Raw genomic sequence first — 6,877 nt, 5'->3', positions numbered from 1 at the left:
GAAAGAAAATGCAGAGAGGTAAGTCTCAGAACAGAACCCAGAGAAACTCCAGTTTGAGGGAATCAGGTAGACAGTGACCAAAGTGGGGGAAAAAAAAAACCCAGGAGACTTGTGCCACAGAAGTGCCGAAAGGCGACTATTTCAAGAATTGTGTGGACAGCTGTGGCTGAAGGATCAAGAAAGATAAGAATTAGAAAAGTGATCCATGACTTTGACCATATGGTGGTCATTGAGGATCATAATAAGAACAAGAGGACCAGACTGGAAAAATAAGAGTGTGGGATGCTTGAAGTTGAGATTTTTGGAAGTAATGTCGATTTTCATTAAGAAAGGTCTGGGACCCTGGGCGTGGCACTTGGAGTAGATGACAAATCATTGGAAATGAGGAAGCTAAGAACAGAGAGGCTTGGGTGTTGAATGGTGAAGTTGTCAAGGATTTGAGATGGAGAGGAAGTGTAGTGAGGTTGCCAGGCAGTCTTGAGTGTGCTTGTGATCACGAATTTGTGGCCAAACCAGTCAGGCAACTTTTAATATTTTCAGCTGCTTCAATATAGACAAAGAACCATGTGGTTCAAGTAGGCTTGGGGTCTTGCCTAGTGGATATGATAGGCAGCTAAGAGGAGGAAGGAAGTGGACTGACTTTAACAAGGGAGTGTGTATTGGTTTCCTATTGCTGCTGTAACAAATTACCACAAACTTAGTGGCTTAAAACAATACAGGTTTATTATCCTACACTTTTGAAGGTCAGAAGTCCACAATGTGTTTTACAGGGCTAAAATCAAGGTGTCAGCAGATCTGCATTCCTTCAGGAGACTCTGGGGGACAACCTTTTCTAGCTTCCAGGGGCTCCTTGCATTCGTTTGCTTATAGCCCCTCCTCCATCTTAAAAGCAAGCAACATTGGGCTGCGTCTTTCTCATGCTGCCATCCCTCCAGTTTTCTCTTCTAATGCCCTCTTCCACTTTTAGGGACCCTTGTGATTGCTCTGGGCTTGTCGGCATAAACGAGGATAATCTCCTTATCCTAAGGTCAGCTGATTAGCAACCCTAATTCCATTTTAACCTTAATTTCCCTTTGCCAGATAACCTAAAATTTTCACAGGATTTCAGGGATTAGGTTGTGGACATCCTTGGTGGTGCGGTGGATCATCATTCTCCCTACCACAGAGTGATTATAACAATGTTAATGGGCGGACTCTACACTGGGTAAGGAGGCAAATGGAGAAAACGGTGGGCAGATGAAGAGGAAAAAAGTGGTGGAATCAATGAATTGGAGAAGTAATCTGAAGGGATTGAAGAACTGCAGCACTAGAGTAGAAATTTTCAAAATGGAGCAGTTTCTGGTGATGAAAAAGGCTAGTGTAGGATCATATCACAGAGGTGAGTATCTGATGTAAAGTTGTAGAAAAGACCAGCTAAAGCAGTCATGGCTACCATATGACCCAGCAATCCCACTACTGGGCATATACCCAGAGAAAACCATAATTCAAAAAGACACATGTATCCCAATATTCATTACAGCACTGTTTACAATAGCTAGGACATGGAAGCAACCTAAGTGTCCATCAACAGAGGAATGGATAAAGAAGATGTGGCGCGTACATACAATGGAATATTACTCAGCCATAAAAAGGAATGAAACTGTGTCCTTCGCAGAGACATGGGTGGACCTAGAGACTGTCATACAGAGTAAAGTAAGTCAGAAAGAGAAAAGCAAGTGTCATATATTAATGCATATGTGTGGACTCTAGAAAAATGGTACAGATGATCTTACTTGCAAAGCAGAAATAGAGACACATATGCAGAGAACAAACATATGGACACCATACGGGGGTGGGATGAACTGGGAGATTGGGACTGAGATACATACACTATTATGTATAAAATAGGTAACTAATGAGAACATACTGTATAGCACAGGGAACTCTACTCAGTGCTCTGTGGTGACCTAAACGGGAAGGAAATCCAATAAAGAGGGGATATATGTATACGTATAGCTGATTCACTTCGCCGTTCAGTAGAAACTAACACAACATTGTAAAGCAACTATACTCCAATAATAAAAACAAAAAGCAGTCATGGGATCTTGGTGCTGATGAGCTAGAGGGCGGATTCCACGATGGTGCTTGCTGGCACTGGTGCCCACACAGTGGAGGGAGCTCCCGGGAATGGCTGTCACCAGTGTCTGTGTTCCCAGGGTGAAATGCAGTTGTTTCTTGCCTCTCCAGGACACTCTCAAAGATCAGCAGAGTTGTAGAATTACAAATTAAAGAACGCACCTCAGAGACCAAGAAGCAGCTGATGCATTTCGGAGTTGTTTTGCAGAAACCAGACCCCACCCACACGGGGGGTGCTGAGCAGTGAGCACACAGGCCCCAGACGGGCTGGGGCCTGAAGATTGGTATGTTAACCCCTGTAGCCTCACCTTGTTACCTCACCACCCACCAATCAGAGGACTGTGCACGAGCTGATCACATTCCCAGTGACCCTCTCCCTCACCTTGCATTTGAAACCCCTTCCCTGAAAGCCATCAGGGAGTTCAGGTCTTTTGAGCACTAGCCAACCCTTACTCTTCTTTTCTTGGTACCTTGCAATAAATGCTGTACTTGCCTTCATCACACACTCATAAAAAAGAAGTAATGGAGGTGAAAGTCTAGGGTGTGGGATGGGTGACCCAAGTGGATGTTAAAGTCACCAAGAACGATGAACGAGCTTCAGACTGGGGAGGACAGCTGAGCTTTGAGGGAAAAATGTAAACCCCACAAGCTAGGGGAGCCTGTGAGTGAAAAGGGGCCTTTGTCGGTGCCAACTCAGCCGGGACCAGGATCCGGCAGGGCTGCAGCTCCTGCTCAACAGGAGGGATGGAGCCCTGATACTCCACGCCACTCCCAGGGGCTGGGCTCCGGGTCACAGGCCTGTGCAGTGACCCCCTTGGGATGTGCAAGCAAGGTCAAGTCCTGAGACCCCGGCACTCCTGCCGGTCCCCTGCCCCTCCCGTGGCTTCCACGGACAGCAGGAGGTGCTGGGCCTGAGGACCCTGTGCTCTTCACCCCAGGGCTTTGGCTCCTGTAGGCAGATGGCACCCCTGTGTGGGTGCTTCTCTTCGGTGAGCACCCACAGCCCGGTCTGGCTGTGACACGGCGGTCTAGGAGGCCAGGGACAGGACGAGTCACTCCCTGTGTGTGTGTGGGGGGGGCGCGCAGTCCCTCCTTGTATCCGCCATCACAGCACCACAAGCATCACACGCGGCCGTGGGAGCGGAAACCTCCCGGGAGGCGCTGCAGAGGAGCCAAAGAGACAGGAAGAGGATGGGAAGGCCCTCTGTAGACAGGCCCTGGGCAGGTAGAAGAGAAGCGCCACTGATGGTGAGAAGAGAGATTCCAAAGCCCTCGTGATTCAGTCAACAAACACCTACCTGTGCAGACACCATGGGGGTCACAAACTTGAATCAAGATCTGGACCGTCCCCCTGAAGGGCCTGTGCTTTTCTAGGGGAGCCAAACAATGTCCACACATCTCAGTGCAACCAGGAGAGCCTGTGGGGGGAGCAGGGGCGGCAGATGCAGAAGAGAAGGCTTCCCGGAGGCGGTGAGCTGGGGGGCCGGGCTGTAAAGGAGAGCTCTGGACTGGTCTTCAGGGAGTGTGCCCTGCCATGCCCGGCAGGAAGTGAAAACCTCTTCCAGCTGTTGTGGCCTTGGGTCCCTCCCCCGTCCCCCCTGACCCTGATGATGGATCTGCAAAGGGAAAAGACGTGGTCACTTCTGTTGACTGACAAGGGGTAGCTTGGGAAAGAGAGCACCTTTCCTTAAGGAAATCTGAAATCCTGGATTGTGCCAACCTCCTGACTTGGAGACTGTCAGAAGTTATGGGTGGATGGCTGGAGACGGACGGCAGGCAGCAACTGAACACCAGTGATAGGGAGTGGGACGTCCTGGGTGGGTTTGCACCCCTGGGCGGGCTCAGGCAGATGACTGAGGCCCTGGAGACTGACCCATGGACTTCTGGGCCACGTACTTGCCATGAAGAGAGTCCCGATACCAGAGCTGGGAGGAGGCTCTCCCTGAGCTTTGCTTTAGGTATTTCCTGAAGGCACACTCGCTCAGCATTTTCCTTTCTTCTTTGTTTGCTGGCGCCAATTAGTTCTCACTCCCAGGGACTTGGACCCAACTCCAACCTCCTAGGGAGATAGCTTGCTGCCGCTGCAAAAGCACCACCTCCTCCAGGGTCCTCTTCACTCCTGTCATTTCATAGCTATAGTTTTTCATTGGCAACAGCTTGCTCCATGACAATAGCTTTCTCCATGGCAAGCCCAGTGCCCAGTCCCACCTCCCTTCGCACAGAAGAGGCTCTAGGTGCACACTTTGTTACCAGAGACTTCATGATTGACAGCAGTCATCATGTTGTGTTTCGGCCCTGCTGAGAAGTAGAGGAGACAACTGGAGAGGATATGACTGAGTATAAATATCTATAGAATCTTGGCAAATATATCAAAACACCAACACTGTGTGCAGCTGGGAGGGCCCAGCTTCCAGAGGTCTCAGCCAACCCCTCCAAGAAGGGCCCAGGAATGATGGTGGGGGAGACAGTAAGATGGGGACTGTGGACAAATGACAGTTCCAATGGCGAGTGGCATTGGTACATTGAAAGTTACCCAATAAATTTGGTAGATGTGTAAATGCATGATTTAATGAATAAAACTGATAGGTTTGGGTAGGAGGTGAAAAGGATGGGAGGGCACTGAGCTAGGCAAGAGAGGAAGGGATTGGTGGCACAAACAGGAATATGTGCTTATATAGGAGGTAGAAGACTTTCTTAGTAATAATTTTAGTAGTAAGAATTATTCGTAGTAATAATTATGGCCTCAATCTGCTTTCCAGGCCCATCTGCCACGCTGCCCATGCTGGAGCCATTTCATTCCCTGGACAGGTACACAATGCACACACATCTCTTCTACTATGCAGGCTGTTTCCTCTCCATGCAGAGACCTCCTTACCCTTTCCCTGCCATCCTTCATTGCTAGGTAAACTCCCAGTGATCCTTCAAGGTCCAGGTGAAATGCCTCCCCTTGAGTACCTTCCCAGGCACCAACCCACTTCCTTCCTTCCCCTGTCCCAGTTAATCATTCTCTCTCCCATACTCCCATAGCACTTTGTGTTCATCCCTGTTTTAGCACTTGACACTTGTGTCATCATTGTCCAACTGTCTGCCTCTAGACCATGAACTAGAGCAAGTCTTGAGACTTAGGCATCTGTGAGTGAGGCCTCTCTAACACAACCCTGGGTATATATATAGGTGGGTACTCAGTACTTGCCTGGTGAATGATTGAATGGCTAGGATCTGTAGTGTATGTCCTATAACTTCATGGGTCAACAGATGGTATTAATATTGCTAGGCTCTTGCTGTTTATTTAAGGAGTCAATGCTGAATTGCTGTTTTTACATTGTTTTTCTGGGACTCTCTTCATATATGAGTTTTATGAAGGGCAGACCGCATTGGACTGGACTTTTCCTACCAAGTCCATAGAACTATTGCCAGCCTTCTTGTCTCTGATCATAAGAGGTAGAGAAACTTTCTGATGAACTGGAAGTGGTGATGCAATGTGCTCATTCATGAATAAAACATTTATCTTTGCCAGCTAGACTTATCGATAGTAAAATATCACAAAGAGAAATTGCAGAAACCACTATACAAAGGCCCACATACCCCTCATGCTTTTCTACCAGTGGACAGCTATTACCAGGTATTTTGACAATGGTTTGTCTGAATTCCTTGAATGTTTTTGGTTTAGCTGCTGCGCCTACTTCATACTGAGTGTCACAGAGACTTGACTCTGATGGTGTTAAGCTATGTAGCAACTTTTTGTTAAATTGGGGTGAGCAATAAGGGGCTTGAAGGTAGCTTGAACTCCAAATGAAAGATCACCTTTCATTGTATGGACACAAGCACTGTTTTAGCATCATATCCTATACCGGTACTACTGTTCTTTATGTGTGAATTAGGACTCAGCTCTGAAATGATTAGTCACAGTAATCTTGGTCATTTCATAGCCGTTTTTCATTGGCAGCTTCCTAATGAGCTCGTCTTTGGGGTGCCAAGTGGCAGAGCTATGGGACTTCTTTAACAGATATGAGAGGTATAGTCAGATAGTCAACTAGCATTTTTATTTACTTTGGGAGAGATTTGAGTTCCAAGACCTGCCTCAGATTTTCCTGGTAGTACTTGCACTGTCTAACAAAACATGTCAAAAATTTCATACTTGTCATCCTAGGAATTTGGCAGTAACAGTATTGAGCACACTAGGACTGAGGTGGGTGACTGCTGAGTTTAAAATAACTGACGAATTAGTAGCTATGAACAGTCTGCATGGAACTACTCTGGGTCAAATATTTTTGAAGAAGTTGAAAAAACACTTAGTATAACCTGAAGGGGAATCTGCTAAGATGTGTTACAACCGATGGTGTTAAAAAATACGTGTGGGGCTTCCCTGGTGGCGCAGCGGTTGAGAGTCCGCCTGCCGATGCAGGGGACGTGGGTTCGTGCCCCGGTCCGGGAAGATCCCACGTGCCGCGGAGCAGCTGGGCCCGTGAGCCATGGCCGCTGAGCCTGCGCGTCCGGAGCCTGTGCTCCGCAACGGGAGAGGCCACAACAGTGAGAGGCCCGCGTACCGCAAAAAAAAAAAAAAAAAAAAAAAAAAAAAACCTAGCATTATCAAAAAGGCAAAGATATAGTATGAGGAAAAATAGATGTTTTACAGAGAAAATGCAAAACCAGCATATGATTGTACAATATCACATTATACCATCATCAGGAAAACCAAGCACCAAGGGTTTAAATTAGCTCTGGCACCTCACAGCCTCTCTGAATTTGTTTTTTGCATGAG

This window comes from Lipotes vexillifer, unplaced genomic scaffold (assembly GCF_000442215.2).
Source record: "Lipotes vexillifer unplaced genomic scaffold, Lipotes_vexillifer_v1.1 scaffold560, whole genome shotgun sequence".
In the NCBI taxonomy this organism is placed as follows: domain Eukaryota; kingdom Metazoa; phylum Chordata; class Mammalia; order Artiodactyla; family Lipotidae; genus Lipotes; species Lipotes vexillifer.
This window is presented reverse-complemented; position numbering follows the sequence as displayed.